Here is an 18189-nt window from a genome sequence, read left to right as displayed (position 1 = left end):
TCCTGTGCCTCCAATAGAGGGGGGCACAGGTTCAATCCCTGGCCAGGGCACCAAGATCCTACATGCATGTCCAAAAAAGTGAAAAAATAGAAAAGGCTAAATGGGAAAATGGAACTGATTTCATTGAGACTCCCCAGCTCCAAGAAGAATTCACTGTTTGCAGCTCCAGCCAAGCCCCACTCCACACCTCTGTGCCCAAGAAGAAACTCCTAGTCAATTGGGGATAATAATAAGTATCACCAATAATAATAGTAGCTAACATACCATTCTGTGTACGTGCATACTATATCTAGCACTTACATGATTCTAAGGGTTTTGTATGCATTACCTTCCTGGGTCCTGCAGGGTAATTCAGAGTTAATTTGGGGAAGTGGGAGGTCGGAGCATTGACTAGAGAGGGTATAAGATAAGGTAGCCACATGGCTGCATGGAATCCAGTGGGTTCAAAAAGCTTGGGCCTCGGGAGCCCGTAACACAGCAGGGCAAAGGGAAGGGGGAGCAATGAGCGTTGGCCAGAGCCCGCAGGGTCAGAGGCCCTGGGCGAGGAGTGTGGTCCGTACCCTGAGACAAATGAGGGCATCCGTGAGCTGCTCCCACCTGTACCACCTCTATACACATTGTCCTCCCTCACCTTCGGTCTATTACGTGTCTTTCTCCTTTTATATACTGTGACTTTCCTAAGGGTAGGGGTTGGATCTTATTTATGTCTGCCTACTGCCTAGCATAGAATCAGGATATGGGATTACTCAATATGTGGATACTCAACAGATGATTGTTCATCAGATATTTAATATATTCAACGTTTAATAATGGTTTGTTGTTGTTGTCAGTCGCTAAGTCGTGTCTGACTCTTTGTGACCCTGTGGAGTGCAATGCACCAGACTTCCCTGTCCTCCACTATCTCCTGGAGTTTGCTCAGATTCATGTCCATTGAGTAGGTGATGCTATCTAACCATCTCATTCTCTGCTGCCCCCTTCTCCTTTTGCCTTCAATCTTTCCTAGCATCAGGGCCTTGACATGGTAATATTTAATAACTGTTGCAGTCCAAGGGGTCGCAAAGAGTCATACACAACTGAGCAACTGAATTACAACATACTTACTACGTGTTTGTTATACACAGATGTTAGTACCTAAAATATAGCTTCTGTTATGCAGGCATTTCTGCTCTAAAGTGTTATATGCGTGCCTATAAAACCCTGCATTCTGATAAATTCAAAAATCAAAGCATTTGGGGGACAATTGGGCTGAAGCGGAGTATTCACAATTCATACGACTCTGTAATGAAGCACAGTCCAAGCGACGATACCAGTCCAGTTCAGATGGCGTTAAGTTCTGAATTAGAATAAACATAATAACTATAGGGCCTGAGTGACTATAGGCCAATCAATATTGTTTTAAAAGGGGGAGAATTTGCTGGAAGGGGCTAGCGAAGGGTTGAGGCTGCTGGGTGTAAAGGCAGAAGCGGGCAGATGTCTTCATCCCAAGTTCCTGGGGCAGAGCACTTTCAGGCCCTGCTGGAGTGTGGCAAGGATGGGTGGTCTCTTGAGCCCCCGGCCTTTGCACAAGGATTGGGGTGAACCAAGCAACACGAGCAGCCCAGACAGAGCGCGTGGCCACCGGAGCCCTGAGGAGGAGCCGGGAGGGTGGAACCCTGTGGCTTGCCCTGCTCAGCTGTGTGTGCCTTGCATCCGGCCACCCTCACTTGGTGGTGCAAGGTATTAACGTGCCAGGAACGTTTGCCGATGAGCCAGTGTGACGTCCAGGTTTTGTTGACGTCAGTCGCCTGTATGCCTTGTGTACACTGAACCTCCTTGAGGAAGCATGTACAGCAGAACAAACATTACATAACGGAATACATGACCGATACACCAAGGATGCCTGCTGGCCAGTTTACATCAAGGAACGTATCAGTCACACACCCTCTGAGGGTTGTGGACTGTTTTCTTCTTGGTCCACAAGTCTATTCAGTAAACCCATTCTGTGAGCAGAGAGTAAGGCAGGATGGAGTCGGGGGACACTAATCCAGTTAGTCACTCAGTCGTGTCCGACTCTCTGTGACCCCATGGACTGTAGCTCTCCAGGCTCCTCTGTCCACAGAATTCTCCAGGCAAGGATACTAGAGTGGTTGCCATTCCCATCTCCAAGGAATCTCCCCAACCCAGGGATCGAACCCGGGTCTCCTACATTGCAGCCAGATTCTTTACCATCTGAGCCACCAGGGAAGCCCCCTAGACACTAATGAAAGTGAAAGTCATTCAGTCGTGTCTGACTCTTTGCGGCCCCATGGACTATATAGTCCTTGGAATTCTCCAGGCCAGAATACTGGAGTGGGTAGCCTTTCCCTTCTCTAGGGGATCTTCCCAACCCAGGGATCGAACCCAGGTCTCCCGCATTGCGGGCATTCTTTACCAGCTGAGCCGCAAGGGAAGCCCAAGAATACTGGAGTGGGTAGCCTATTTCTTCTCCAGCGTATCTTCCCAACATAGGAATTGAACTGGGGTCTCCTGCATTGCAGGCGAATTCTTTACCAACTGAGCTATCAGGGAAGCCCTAGACACTAATGAAGGGTACCATAAACCCGTGATGTGATCGCTTTCCCCATCGGAAGCAGCTGAGCTCACACCTCTGGACTTGGATTCAGAGGACCTCAACCCCATCCTGCCCGAAAGCTGTGCAACCTCAGGAAAATCACTTAACCTCTCTGTGCCTCGGTTTCCTCAACTGCAGAATAGCACCAGTGATACTCCCTGAGTCCTTTGAAGGAGCAGACGAGCTAGTGGATGGAAAGTTCTTTCCAAACTGTAAGGGGCTTTACAAGGTATTGTCCTTCCTGCTGATCAGTGCTGGGCTACTCAGGTCAGCTTGCCTCCTGGGGTGCCTTCTCCTGCCGGATGGTCAGTTCTAAGGGCAGAGGGCAAATCCAGCTACACTGGAATCAGAGTAAATTAATCACTGGGATTCAGTGCAGAAGTTGGGATGAACTTTGGGAAGTGTTGCTGGCCTCTGAGGACAGTGAGGAGGAGGGGAGCCTGGCCTCCCTCCCTATCCGATGCCTCCCTCACTGAGCACTCACCCGTCAGTGCTCCAGGCCTGAAGTCATCAGCTGATCCCTGGCCCACTGCCTCACCCCTGGCCCCTCCCACCAAGCCAGGCCTGCCTGTCCCATCACCCTCTCATTTTGCTTCCCCGAATAGCACAGAGGAAGGGAACACTGATTCCGGAATCACGTGAAGTCAGGTTTGGATGAGCTTTACCACTCAGGGTCATTACAATCCTGATAGCCAAGTTGTGGTTTCTTGAACCTGTCTCTTCCCCTGGGGAATGGGCTATGACTTCCTGACTTTCTTCCTTCCTTCCCTGATGAAGGGGATTAGAAATGCATGCTTTGCAGACTTTAATGTGCCACAGGATCACCTGAGGAGCTTGTTAAAAAGCAGGCTCTGGTGCTTAGGGTCCCGAGAACCGGCCCTTCCAACAAGCTCCCAGGTGATACAGTTTCACCTCTGACATATGGATCCGCGTTTGAAGTACCTGCCATAGCGATAGCACTTCGTGGTATGGCCATAAAGATTTTTTCCCCCCAAAGGGTGCTCCTTTGAGAACAGGGAGAGATGAACAGAGAAACCTCTGCTCCCCTCAGAATTCCAAGGGCAACAAGAAAAAACAGGCTTGGCTGTAAAGGCGGGCAGGGCGTGGAGAGCAAGGAGAAGTGTGGTCCCAGCCGCAGCTCAGAGGCAGACTCGCCACGCGCACATGTGCGCTGCAGGTGGGCCTCGGCCGGCTGCAGAAACCTCTAGAGCTCAGGCCTCGACTTGCCACGCTGGGAACAAACGCATCCTCCGAGCTGGGCGCTCGCCTGCTCCTCTGGCTACAGCTCTCCTCAAAGCGCTCAGGGCTCGCCCAGCAGGAGTCTCCCAAGGCGGAAATCCACATCGAGGGCTTTTGTTTTCAGGGCTGCCGTATCTTTCGGACTCGAGGCCTGTAGGCAAAGCTTTCCTTCTCCACCCTCACCAACCGTGAACTTCTGCTGCTGCCAAGGAACCGACTCCAGGGACTGAAGGCAACTCGGAGTGGGGTTCGGGAGACGCCTCCCCAGCCCCACCCAGCACATCTTGCTTTTAGTTTCACTCTCCTAAAAGGCCTGCTTCTCAGAAAGCTGCTGACTCACCCAGAGTGTGAGGGTCTTTTTTTTTTTTTCCTTCTTCTCAGCATCATTACAAAGCCCCGAGATTCTTGAGGTCAGTTTAACAAGTGGCTGGGCCTTGACCATTTCCTTTCTTCTCCCCATCTCCATCCCAGGGTCCCAGGGCCTCAGACCTTCTAGAAATGGGAGTTGATACCCCCATTTACCTTGTCCTGCTTTTAATATTGATTATTTCTTCTCTGTAGGTCTTGACGCACTGACTGCTCTGGAGTCAAAGTAAAAAGATTCCCAGGATGTAAGCAACATGGGAACTGGTGAGTGATGGTGTGTTTGGCGAAGGTCAGGGCCTCCGCTGGATTTCAGGAAGGGAAGGGAGATGGAAGGGAGCTGGGCAGGGGAAGCGGGGTCCGAAGCCCTTCCAGGGGGCAGCTGAACTTTTGTACCTTTGAAATTGTTTATGTCGAGATGCACCTGGAAACAGCGCGGTGCAGAGAAACTGTGGGTCCCTTAGAATTCGCTGGGTCCCTGTCCACCCCTCCCCAGACGCAAACTGGAGCCTGCAGGTGGCTGTGCTGACCTCTCTCTGCTCAGATGCCAGCATCTCAGGCTCACCCTCTAGAGGGCATGGGCTGGGGACTGTTCTCACGAACCTTGTAACCAGGGTTAGGGACGCATTCTTAGAGCACAGAGGGAACTCCGCAGTTCACACCAGTTTGTAAACCGTAGCCCTGAGGAGACATGAGTAAATGGAGGCGAGAGAGCCACCTTTGCTCCTTTGAACGGCTGTCACTGGCAAGAGGCGGGCGGGCAGCTAATGACTCAGCCTAAGGAGAAATTCCTACAAGAGGTCGGCAACTGTAAAAATCGACGTCTGTTAGTAGTGAGTTCCCTGTCGCTGGCAGAATCCAAGCACAGGTTGGAGAAGTGTGGATGGGAAATATTGAAGTGGGGAGGGGCTCTGACAGGGCAGTGTTTTACAGACTATTCCATGATGACCAAGAATCCTGGAGGGGCAGGAGGATGAGGGGAGAGTTTAGGGAGAATGAACGACAGGACTTTGTAAGCTTACACGTGCATTCCTTCAGCGCTGTCTGTTTTATGGGGCAGGCTCCTGCTTTAAGGGCTTCCCAGGTGGCGCTAGTGGTAAACACCCTGCCGCCAATTTCGGAGATGTAAGAGACACTCGTTTGGGTCGGGAAGATTCCCTGGAGGAGGGCACAGCAACCCACTCCAGTATTCTTGCCTGGAGAACCCTATGGACAGAGGAGCCTGGTGGGCTACAGTCCATGGTCACACATGTGGCCCCAAACACCTGGTCAATGTGAAGGGTGGGCAACTCTCCAGGCGTGATGGGGTCTCTGATCAGAGGCTCTAGAGAGCTCACTCCCACCCCAGGACCACCAAAGAAAAGAGTTGCCAGCGCATCATGCCATCGAGAGACTTGCCCAGGATCCAGGCCACACAGACCAGAAGGAAAGGCAGGGTGGGAATGCTGTGCTGGGCTCCCCCGAGTCCCCAGGCTTTGAGAGGACAGTGAGCGTGGCTTCCCCAAGGGAGCGGGGGTTCTCCGGCCCCACATTGTCCAGTGACCAAGCCTGGCCCAATGAGCATGAAAAGAATCGCTCGGTGGAGAAATTGCTCAGAAAAGACACCCGTCGCAAGGGAGAGGGTCTGAAGGTTTGAGAAAGGAGCACGGGGGCCTCCTTTGTGCTTTGTCACCGGGTCTTCTTCCCCCTGAGCCTGGGTCAGCTGCCGCAGTAAATCTGCACCGAGGGCAGGGCGCTGTGGGAGGCCAGAGATGCGGTTCTTTTTCAAGAAACTGACGGCCTGGATGAGAATCAAGTTTGACAGCCCCTGTGCAGAAGCGGTGTGTTAGCTGTGTTCTGAGTGCTGTGTGTGGGGGGGTGGGGGGGTGGGAGAGGGAAGGGAGGGGCCTGGACAGCAGCTTGGGCTGTAACTTGGTGCTTCCTTGCAAGTCTGGAGGCACAAGTTGGGCTTTGAGGACAGAGGCTGTGTCCTTGATTCAAAGGACCTGATATGTGCTCAGGAAGTGACTGTTGAATGATTAAAGGGAAAATGATAAAGAGAGAACTCAGGAGGCTGTGTCTGTGTTCAGACAGCTCGGGTTCAAATCCTGTTTCCTCCACAAGCCGTGGGGCATCATAGACAGAAGTTGCTGATCTGTCTATGCCTCAGTCTTCCCATCTGCAAAATGGGCACCATGCAGTACCTACTACATAAGAGGACTGGGAGGAGGCAAGGAAGTGATTCATGCAAAGCTGCTTGGTCCCCTGCCAGTATACTGTTAATGCCCAATAAATATTAGCTCTTATTCTTGTTCTGGAACTAGGATGTGATCCCGATTAAGGTTCAGTGTTGGGACAGGAAATAGCAGCATAGGCGATAGGACAGAGCGCTGGGCCGGGAGTCAGAAGCCCTGGCTTAGCTGCAGGGAGGGGATGCGAGAAGCATCACTCCCCCCAGGCTCACTCTACAGTGGAGATGCAGCGAGAAGGTGGTCAAGGGCAGCTCCATCTTTCCTGCTCTCTCTCCAGTGGTCCTGGCACCAGTCCAAAGGCAGAGGCCGCTCAGCTCTTTATTACCTGCTAGGGGGCCTCACAGAGAGTGGTTGGACTTCTCAGGACCTTTCCTTTTCCCACTAAATGAGAAACCAACGTGAGCCGCCTTCCCTTGCAGAAGTGAAAAGCTCAGGTACAAGAGAGAGTCTGCTGGTACCAATGGGAAATCATTTAAGACTTGGGCTTGGGTAGTGTCATCTGGAGCCTCACAATCAGTGAGCATTGATTTCCCAGCTGTTCTCCAGGGAGCCCTGGCTATCTCCTCAACTGGAAGATAGATTGTCCAAGCGATGATTCACTATGCAGAAGGCATCATCCACCATCCCAGGATTTGTAGCATATTTCAAATAAAAATGGCACTTGCCTGAAAATTTGTCGGGGTCACCTTTCTTGCATTAGTGGTGGACATAGAACTCTGGAATGGGCTTACTTGGTGGCCTACCTTTTTTCTCTCCTGCTTCATCACGCTGTGATCCTAGCTGGATAATAAGATGGTTGTTGTTCAGTTGCTAAGTCGTGTCTGACTCTTTGTGACCCCACGGACTGCAGCCTGTGCTTCACTATCTCCTGGAGTTTGCTCCATGTCCATTGAGTCAGTGATGCCATCCATCTTATCCTTTGTTGCCCCCTTCTCCTCTTACCCTCAGTCTTTCCCAGCCTCAGGGTCTTTTCCAATGAGTCAGCTCTTCGCCTCAGGTGGACAAAGTATTGGAGCTTCAGCATCAGTCATTTCAATAAATATTCAGGGTCGATTTCCTTCAGGATTGACTGGTTTGATCTCCTTGCTGTCCAAGGGACTCTCAAGAGTCTTCTCCAGCACCACAATTCAAAAGCATCAATTCTTCAACACTCAACCTTCTTTATGGTCCAACTCTCACATCTGTACATGACTACTGGAAACAACCATAGCTTTGACTTTCATTATATGGACCTTTGTCAGCAAAGTGATGTCTCTGCTTTGGTAGTTTAAACCAAAATTGTTTATGGCATAAGCACAGCCCCTGTACATACAGGGCCCTAAAAACTGTCACTCATGTCAGTCTCCTTCTCTCTGTGCGCCCCCTAACATACACCAAGTGACCCCAGCTTCAGTTTTGCCTTTAGTGGGAAGGGGACAGGGATGAGGCAGGAGGCAGCTTCAAAGACAAAGCATCAGAGAGAGGAGGTCCCGATTCCTGGTTCCATCAGCCATTGGCCTCTCTCAGCTTCTGTTCTGCCTCTTTTCAGATAAGGTGACTGGGCTAGGTCAGGGGTGGCAAGTAGATTTCATCTCCTGCCAATTCTGATCAATCGGTCATGGCTGCCAAGGGCACTGTATGGAGGACTCTGAGGCATACCCAGGAAAGAGGGTGCTACAATGGATTAGTGATGTCTGCTGGGGAGCAGTAAGGAGGACGTAACCCACGTGCCACCTTTTGGCCTTTGAGAAAAAATGATTTCCAAGGCCCCTGCCTGCTTCTGCACATCGTGGTTTTACATCAGGGGGGCAAAGCACAGCAAAACCTCATTAATCTGGACCACTTTAGGGCCAACCCAAGTGATTGAAAAAGTCTTCATCTGAGGGTGCCTATTGCATGCAGGTGAGCTTTATTATCCTTCAGTTTGCAGAGTCAGCTCAGCCCAGCTAGCTGACAGGTGCAGAGGCCGGGGTGGTGGTGGTCTGTGCTTGCAGGTCTGACCATATGGCTGAGCACACCTGACCTGTAACACTTCTAGGGCACTTACTCGGTGAGTTTTAGATCAATACCAATGAAACTCTCAATGAAGCAAGGCTTTTTTGAAGTAGAAAATCATTCCATGGGCAGCTTTACTTCTGTTTCAATTTGCCAGGGGATCTGAATTAGAGAGATGTCACCGCACTAGCTGGGAAAAAGCTATTTTTCCAGAATTATATGCAGAAGATGAGACCAAGTGGTTCAGAACTACATTTCCTCTGAGTTTCCTGATCTGTAAAATGGGGAATTAATATACCTCACAGGGCTCTGCAGGAGGGTAATTGAGATAAAATGTGGAAGAGACCCAAATCGAAGATCTTGCTCACAAACTATGGTCAAAAGATGCTATTTCTGCCCCCCCCCCCAACCTGTACCTCCATAATTACCTGAAAGCAGAGCTTTCTCCTTGTCATGCATTGGAGAAAAATGAGGTTACAGATTGTCTTAATAGTATCATAACTTCTCAAATGATTCCTGTTAGTTTTTCAGAGGCTCTTTTTTTGCTGCTGCTGATTCTCCCCTAGGAGCGGTCCATGTAACTCAACTTGAGTTACTCTGCTCTCAGTCTTCCTCAGGGAGTAGCTGACGCCCCAGGGGTGTGACAGGCATGCACAGGAATGCCTTGGTAACAAGTGTCTCTAGAGGGATTGAAGCCCATTGTGACTAGACGGTGTCTTCCCTTCAGCTCAGCAAGCCTCACCACCCGAATTCACCCACTATAGGCAGAGTCCGGACAGCCAAGGGGGAGAAGAGCAAGTTGGAACCCACTGAATTTGAGTGGGAGCGTGTCTAAAGGATGGACTTTACTTGCTCAAAATGGGGAAGAAGTTGGAACTAGAACTCCTCTTTCAGCCTTAGTTTCTGAGATTCTTCAAGATGCAGTTTATACTTTAAAAAAAAATCAAGGCCAGTTAAATCCATATGAAGGGGGGGATTGGAACCCACGCACAGCTGGAGGAGCAGTGCCTCTGATCATAGAAGCCGTGTCAGGGTGGGGAAGTCCTGGAAGCCCACGTGAGCCCATTAGGACCCCTGGGTGGTTAGCCCAGAGCTGAGTTCTAAGGGGGCAACAGGCAGGCGCACACCTGTTACTCTGGCCATGCTGAGCATCAATCCCCAGTCTTCTCCATCCCCTGGCCTGGTCTGGGCCGGATAGCATCATGCTTCTCTTTGGTCCTGTCTCCGGGGCCTATCACAGAACAGCTACCCTGCCGCCTGAAGAGCTGTCCCACCCCCAGAGGAGGCATAGCCAGTGGTCACCCTACTGCCCCACAGGCAGGGATGCAGGGAGTGGGGCCCAGCCTGCCCTCCCGTTCTTCCCACCGAGGCTCCACTCCCTGCTGCAGGGACCCTGTCCTCCGTCCTCTCCCTTCATCCTTGCCTGGCCTCAGACTTCTAGATACTCCTTTAGATGGAGCTGAGGGCGCCGTGGACCAGGCAGGAGCTTAGGGTTAAAGGTCGTAGCCCCGCCTCTAGAGGCCTGGGCAGGCACATCACTCCAGACTCAGCAGGTGCTGCAGCATCCCCCCGAGGCCCGTGTCCCCTCTCTGGGCTCCCACAGAGGGTACTGTCTACACCACCCGGCGTGAGGCCGCGCTGCAGAGCACTTAAGACCACACACTCTGGTGCCAGATTGGCTGGGTTAGAATATAGTATTAGTTAGTATAATGGGGTACCCATTATAATGGGTAGTTATAACCCAGCCAGATTGGCTGGGTTAGAATATAGTATTAGTTAGTATAATGGGGTACCCAGCTTGTACCTTTGCTAGCCCTGTGATCTTGACCAAATTGTTTAACTTCTCTGTGCCTCAGTTTCCTCATCTGTAAAATGGGCCACCAGGTAGGGTAGCGATGACGACTACGGAGTTTATGAAACATGCATAGAACAATGCCTGGCACTGAGTAAAAGTGTTAGTAAAATAAAATGTAGGGTAACTACGTGCAGAAGTCAGTTTGTTGTGTGATCGCCCGACCGATACCAAGATGGTCAGTTTCCTACCCGCAGAAATGAAGTCCCTCATTCTGCCTGTAGGTTCAGGGAGGCTTTCACTTGGACCCTGAGGAAGGGGCAACATTTCTGCAGAAGGAGAGGAAGGGGCAGCCTGGGCAGAGGTGCCGAGGGAGAGTAAGACGTATAGAGGTTTGCCAGAAGGCTGATGGTGCTGGAGCTGGGAGACCCTGGTTGGGGAGCACACGGCAGCTGAGATGGGCAAGCTCGGCCTGGTCAAACCACAGACGTTCTCGAATGCCACGCTCAGGATTGGACTGTTGGCGGGAAGTAATAAGCAGGTCTCGGGAGTTTTAAACCAAGTGATGCCGCCTTGGGTTCAGGAACCTGACATGGTCACAGTATGGAGGTGGGGCTGCAAGTAAGAGGTCAAAGACGAGGCAGGAGGCCAGAGGCATCTCCAGAGAGGTGACCCCTGGAGAGAGGACGTGGCCACCCAAACTGAGGCGGTCACAGCAGGGGCTAGCAAGGGGTTGTCTGCAGAGTACCAATTCAGAGAAAGCATTGCCGGGACTTGAACATGGAAAGTGAGGAAGGAGGGGTCAAGAGCAAGCCCCAGACTCCCAGCTTGGAAATCTAAAAGATTGATCCTGTTAACCAGGGAGCAAACAGAAAAAGAAGTGGATGTGGCAGAAGGTGCTGGGAACATAGCACTGGGCACACCTGTGGGACACCCAGGGTCTGGTTGAACAGGTAATCTTGGGAACCCAAGTGGCTTGCATTCAAATCCTAAGGGGTCGTGTAACTTTCATGAGCCTCAGTTTCTCCATCTGTGTAATGGGGATCATGCAATTATTAACTGCCCAAGAGAGCTGTGTTGATCAGTACACGTAAAGTGTTAAGGGCTATGCCTGGCACAGACAGATTGCTCAATAAATATGCCCTGGAATTACATTAGTGTTAGTATTGATAGTAATCCTAGGATTAGTGTTTGTATCATCATCCTAGTGGAAATGTCCACCATGTGCCTGGAACCCAGAAGCAGGCTTGGGTCGGGATAGATTAATTCAGGAGCCATACGTATATAGGTCAGTGATTATCTTATCAGCCTGGCCAGTATGTTCTTGGGGGAGGAAAAGATGAGCCTGACCTAGGTGCTTTTCTTTTAATGTTTATTTTTACTTGTTTATTTGGCTGTGCAGGGTTTTGGTTGCAGCCAGTGGGAACTGTAGTTGTGGCATTCAAATTCTTAGCTGCAGCATGTGGGATCTAGTTCCCCAAGGAGGGATTGAATCCAGGCCCCCTGCATTGGGAGCATGGAGTCTTAGCCACTGGATCACCAGGAAAGTCCCTGACCTAGGTGTTTTTCAAATATCACCTTCCCCAACTGCAGTTTAGCCCCCACCCCACCCTTGTGGCCCTATGAAAAATCAACATGGGCCAGCGTCACCATCACCCAACGACACATGCCACAACCCTCAGGCCTATTGGAATGGAACAAGGATGGACAGGCAGCTGATGGAGGAGATCAGGTGGTCCCCCATGGCCTGCACGCTCTCCGGGGCAGCTCAGAGCTAGAGGACAGAACCCTGGAATGTTGTCAACATGTAAGAGGCAAGACCAGGAAAAACAGCTCAATCAAGGAACCAAGTCACAAGTGTCCCACCTGACATCAACGTGAAAGCCGCTCAACACGTGGGCTAGACGTGAAGACTCCGCCATTGGCAGTTGGTTCGCTTGCAGATCCTGGTGCAAGTTCAAACCATACTCCCATTCAGTAGCAGGTTGAGGGGTCTTTGGGGGCTTCCCAGTGACGCTAGTGGTAAAGAACCCACCTGCCAATGCAGGAGATTTAAGAGAGACAGGTTCGATCCCTGGGTCGGGAAGATCCCCTGGAGGAGGGCATGGCAACCCACTCCAGTATTCTTGCCTGGAGAATCCCAGGGATGGAGGAGCCTGGCGGGCTATAGTCCATGGGGTCACAAAGAGTCAGGCATGACTGAAGCGACTTAGCATGCATGCACGCGGGGTCTTTACTCCCAACATTATAGCAGTAGACTCAATGTCTCTGAGCTAAACAGGAGTGGGGAGAAGAGAAGTGAGAAATGGCAGCCCGCCCTCCCCCTACCGTCCACCTAAATCTTCACCCTAGGTGCCCAGCCCTAAACTCCACTCCACGTTCCTCCTGAGCCCAAAGTGTCAGCCAAGGAAGGGTTGACACCTGAAACTGGTAGGAAACAGTACTGAAGTGGATATTGGATTCTATTAGTCAGACTTTTAGTTACAAAATAGAGATCTAATTCATATTGACGTAAGTGCAAAACAGAGAAGCAACTCATGTAATTGAAAAGTCTGAGCTGGTCTGGCTTTGGGCCCAGCTGGAGCTAAACAGTGTCGGCGGGTGTGGTTTTTCGCTCCATCTCCTCCCCCGGCTTTCTTCTATGCGAGCACGTTTCCCCCACCGACCCAGCCCCTTCTCTCAGCAGCCCCCACAGAAAGAGGGCCTTGCGTCTGTCATCGTCATTCTAGCAAATACTCCGGACTTGAGAGGGTCGGGCGGCATGTCTGTCCCTAAGCCCAGGGGGGCTGGCTGAGCCCCAGCAGAGGGACCGTGCCGAGGAGGCCCTGCCTCCTCCAGCCTGTGTGGGATGCCGTCCTCACTTCTGGTGGCCCTCCCAACTTTGGAGGCCTCTCGTGTGCAGGAAAATGGTTTATTTCCTCTCCCTATTGCTGCTGCAACACATTCCTTAGTGGCTTCAATCACACACATTTATTATTTTACAGTTTAGGAGGTCAGAAGTGTAAAACGTGTCTCACTGAGCTAAAATCAAGGTGCTAACAAATTGCATTACTATCTGGAGACTCGAAGGGAAAACCTGTTTCCTTGAATCCAGCTCTTAGGAGCTTCCTGAATTCCTTTGCTCGTGGCCCCTTCCACCTGCGAGGCCGGCCGTGAACAGTTTTCTCATGGCACATCTCTCTGGCACTAGCTCTTCTGTTTTTCCGTTCCATCTCTGACTTAACTCTTGTGATTACCTCAGCATCATCTACTTCAAGGTCAGCTGATTCTCAGTCTTAATTCCTTCCGCTACCTTAAGTCCTCTTTGCCATTTAAGGTAACATATTCACGGGTTCTAGGGTTCAGGGCAAAGGCATCTTTGGGGGCTATTATTCTGCCTACCTCAGTGATTGCTACCATCATCAGTTCTAACCTTGATCCAACACTTACCATGTACAAGGTTGTTTTCTAAGAAGTCCCTTATTGTTGTAGTTTAGTCACTAAGCCATGTCCGATTCTCTTGCAACCCGTGGGCTGTAGCCCACCAGGCTCCTCTGTCCGTGGGATTTCCCAGGTAGGAATACTGGAGTGGGTTGCCATTTCTTTCTCCAGGGATCTTCCCAGCCCAGGGGTGGACCCAGGGATCTGTATTGGCAGGCAGACTTGTTTATCACTGAGCCAGCTGGGAAGCCCAAGAAGTGTGTTAGGTGCCTTTAATTCACTTCATCCTCATAAATCTCCAGGGGTAGGGGGCATAGCAGGTCTTACCATTGAGGAAACTGAGGCACTGGAAAGTTACTCATTTCCAAGGTCATGGATGCAGTAACCGTAGAGTTGAGGCTGGAGTTGGACCCCAAAGTCCAGCTCTTCACCAGGAAGCCAACTGATGGAGAATGTTGGGAGTCTTAGAATGATGGGAAGTAGAGATACTTTCCTACAGTAGTCAAGGTAGATGAGGTGGTGGGGAGGTTGTCTGGTGCCAGACGCCCTGGGCTTATGTCCCAGCTCTGTCCCTTACTAGTGATATGACCTTGGCCAGCTCTCTCCACTTCCCTCTGCCTTCCTGTCCTGGACAATGAAATGAGCATTGCAAGACTACAGTGAATTGATAGCTGGTTTTATTTTTGTTTTTTAAACTAAGACAAATTCTGGACCCCAGTTTTCCTTTTCTACATGTAGTTTCCACCTACTTTTAGTGGGGGGAGAAAACCCCATATCTACATCTCCCTGTTCTTTTCTTTTTTTCCTCTACTTCCCCATAAGGCAGCATGGCAGGGACAAGCCAACCATGACTCTCTCTGAGCAGCCTGTGAGCTAAGAATGGCTTTATATTTTTAAAGAATTAAAAAAAAAAAAAGAATGTGACGGAGACTGCATGTGACCTACCAGGCCTAAAATATTTGCTCTCTGTCCCTTTCCAGGAAAAGTGTGCTGACCTCAGAAAGCGCAAGGTTTGGCGAGCCAGGCAGTCCCGGTCTGCACTGGCTGCTCGGGGCCCCATTAGACCTTTAGACCGTGAGCCCTTCGGTCGGGAGGAGGTCCTCTCGTAACCACTGTGGCAGAGTAGTGCTGGTAGTAACAGCAGAGGTGGCGGCAGCCAGGATTTATTGAGCATTTACTCTGGGCGAGCGCCGTGGTAAGAGCCTCGTGGCCTTAAATCAGACCCTCCACAGCGCTCTGAGGAACACACACTGAACGCCTGTGATGTGCAGGGAAAACAGAAGCTGCTTGGAGGAACAGGTCACCGACTCGTGGTGACACAGGAGAGGAACAGGGATTTGAACCCAGGCGGTCTGGGTCTACACTTCTCCTCTGCCTCCCTGTTGCCGCCATCACCTCTCCTTTCAGGCAGAATCAACTTTGACCACGCCTTCTGCGCTTACTCGCCTCACCTCTTTCTCCCGGTTCTCCCACAAAATTCCTTTCCCCTGCAAAAGAGAAACTGAAAAATGGAAGAGCTGTGAGGAATGGCTCAGACTCGAACATGTAAAATTTTGTTGCCAGCATCCATCCCCCCATCATCCATCTGTCCATCACCCATGCATCCATCTATCCATTCATTGAGCAAACACAGCACAGCACCAGGGACTCAGGAGCGCCCACATCTTTGGCAGTGCCAAGTGGGGCAAACCTCAAGGCCCCAGGTCCCCCAAATTCACTGTTGCGGGGAAGCGCCCAGAGGAGCTCATTAAATAACCCCGAGCACTTGATTCACATGCTTGAATTCGGGGCAGTGCCAGGCTATCCCAGCACCCTCCCCCCACCCCACGTGGTTACCAGGACAACATTATTTTAACAAATAACTCCTTAATATTTAATGAAAATTACGCTCCTGACAGGCAATCAGAGCAACCACACTGCAGAGCGCTTAGAGGGCTCCACGAGGACATTTTTGCACGAAGCCTTCAGTTTCCCCTGATGCCCGTGTACCATCCATTGCCAGAAAATGCAAGTGTTCTGGGGGCTGGGAGCCAACGCGATGCCAGGCCTCCATTGCACGCAGCAGTTGAGGGTTGTCATTTCTTTAATGCAGAATGTCACATCGGCTACCCGCGGACAGGGGAGTGTGATAGCATTATTAAACGCGCCTTTGTACACTGATGTACTCATTTCACCACTGCTTGCCTGCGGCTGCTGCAGCCTCATCTACTTTCTGAATCTCGAGCTGGGTTGTGGAACCATGTGCAGGGAGCCCAGAGCCTGCGAGCACCAGGGTGAGAAAGAGCTGTTTCCTTTTCAAGGCACCATCTGGTCCTAGCTGGTTGATTCATAACAGCCAGGTGCAAGGATGGGAGCACCCAGCCCTCTGGCCTCCAAAGGGCTAATGCCAAGACAGCAAAGATCAGAACATTCTGTGGCAGCCTCCAGCACTCTGATGGGCCAGCTATGGGCTGAGCCTTGGGGTGGCGGGGTTGGGGAGGGGAGCACAAATTAATTTATACATTGGAGATCCCCATTGGGAAAGATGGGTGATTAACAAAGTGGGGAGAGTGTTAGCATGGTGATCTGTTAGCTGTGTGCCCTGGGGTAAATTTCTTAACCTCTCTGTGCTCCAGTTTTCTCATCCATAAGTTGGAGATGATAACGCTAACCTATAGGACACCCCAACTGTGGTTGTGAGGTTTAAAAAAAAAATGAAATAAATGTATAAAAAGCACTAAAATCATTCTTAAAATACTCAAAACAGTGGGCACATGGTAAGTATTAAAAAGCTGCTAGCTGGGATTTCAGGTTCCCATGGTACCCTGCATATGATTATAATAATAGCTGACGCCTGTGAAGGGCTTACTGTCCCTCAGGCACTAAGCAGTGATGGAGGGACACAATGTCATTTAATCTTCACGGGCAATCCTGTGAGGCAGATACTCTTATGATTATCATCCTCACCTTGCAGAAGAGGAAATGAGCCCAGAGGGGTTGGGGAACTAGTCGTGAGGCTATAGTAAGAGGGGATTTGAATCCAGTTTGTCTGCATCTGCCTCCTGACAGAATGCACACAGGTGGGGCTGAGACCACAGGTGCCTCCCTGGAGGCCCTGGGGACAGCTGTCTGGGGCAAGTGGCCGTGGATGTCTTGAAGGCACATGGATCTTCGTGGACAGAGGATGGGACTTGAAGGTGGAGGAGTGGTTCTAAGTAAGAGGACCCTGAAGAGCTTGGACAGCCTACACTGAGGAAAACCACAGCCTGGTTGCCTATTCAAAAAGGCAGACTCTTGGCATTGAGAGGGAGCTTATCTTAGACAGTGACCTGCATAATTTGAATACATTTGATTTTTATTTAAAAGGATTGGAAGAGAAAGCATGAGACATAAGAGGGAGGGCACAGTCTTTGGAGTTCTCCATTTCCTCATGTAGGGTTTGATTAGGTCATGTGTCTGTGGGGTTTCCCTGTGGCTCAGCAGTTAAAAACCCGCTTGTTCAATTCCTGCATCAAGAAGATCCCCTGGGGGAAGGAAGTGGCAACCCACTCCAGCATTCTTGCCTAGGAAATCGCACAGAGGAGCCTGGAGGGCTATAGTCCATGGGGTTGTAAAAAGAGTCAGACACGACTTAACAACTGAGCACCCACGCAAAGTGTCTGTAGCAAGGGTGTGTGTGTGGAAAATGAAAATATTTTGGGCTTGTACCTCCAAAAGCAAAGAAAGAAAAGTGTTTTAGGCTGTGTAGCAGATTACAATCAAAGACATAGTGTATCACATACTTTAATATATATGTGTGTGCGTGTATCAGCTATTAATTGTCACAGCAGTGATTCATAACAAACCTCCACCAAACTCACTGGGGAACAACAGGAAGTAATTGTTTAGCTCCCAGTCTGTAGGGTTCAGCCTGTCTGTGCTGGTTTTACTCATGAACCTGAGGTCAGCTAAGGGTCAGTGGCTCTGCTGGTCTCAAATGGGCTCACCGTTACCTGTGGGATGGCAGGAGGGTGGCTGCTCTCACATGACTTCGGCTGGGACGACAGGAGTGAGCTGACCACACTCCGCACATCGTCCCTCTCCAGCCGTCTTGCCCAGGCATGTTCTCGGGGTAGGCAAGTGAGAGCGCAAGCAGAGAGCTGCCAATGCTTTCCCAAGCCGTGGCTTGCGTCCCATGTGCTAACAAACATCCTGTGAGCCAAAGCAAGACACATGGCCGGAGCGGCAGTGCGGAGGCTGTACGAGGTTCAGCGTCAAAGAGTACAGACGCTCGGAGGGGCAGAGAATCAGGACCCTTATCACAATCAGGAACACTTTTCCCCGACATGTAAAATAGATGGCCCGTGGGAAGTTGTTGTATAATTCGGGAAGCTCAACCGGGTGCTCTGTGACCACCTCGAGGGGTGGGAGGGAGGTTCAAGAGGTAGGGGACGTGTGTATACTTACAGCTGATTCATGTTGTCACATGACAGAAACCAACACAGCATCGTGAAGCAATTATCCTCCAATTTAAAAACTTTTTTAAAGAAAAAACATGTTTCCCAAAATCCACCTAACGAACCATCAAGCCATCAGGGAGAAGAAGTCCTCAATGACGGATT

General features: G+C 50.7%; 1 protein-coding gene across 2 annotated transcripts in view; it reads left to right on the top strand.

The window, feature by feature from the left end:
- ZHX2 (zinc fingers and homeoboxes 2) overlaps positions 1-18189 on the top strand; it is a 177294-nt gene that overhangs the window by 77643 nt on the left and 81462 nt on the right. For both annotated transcript variants that reach the window (XM_043879110.1, XM_043879111.1), the window contains exon 2: positions 4391-4459. The gene's annotated coding sequence lies outside the window, so the exon portion shown is untranslated. The remainder of the gene's footprint in view (positions 1-4390; positions 4460-18189) is intronic.

Source organism: Cervus elaphus, chromosome 21 (assembly GCF_910594005.1).
Source record: "Cervus elaphus chromosome 21, mCerEla1.1, whole genome shotgun sequence".
Taxonomy (NCBI): Eukaryota; Metazoa; Chordata; class Mammalia; order Artiodactyla; family Cervidae; genus Cervus; species Cervus elaphus.
The sequence above is the reverse complement of the archived record's forward strand: the minus strand, read 5'-3'. Positions and strand labels throughout refer to the sequence as shown.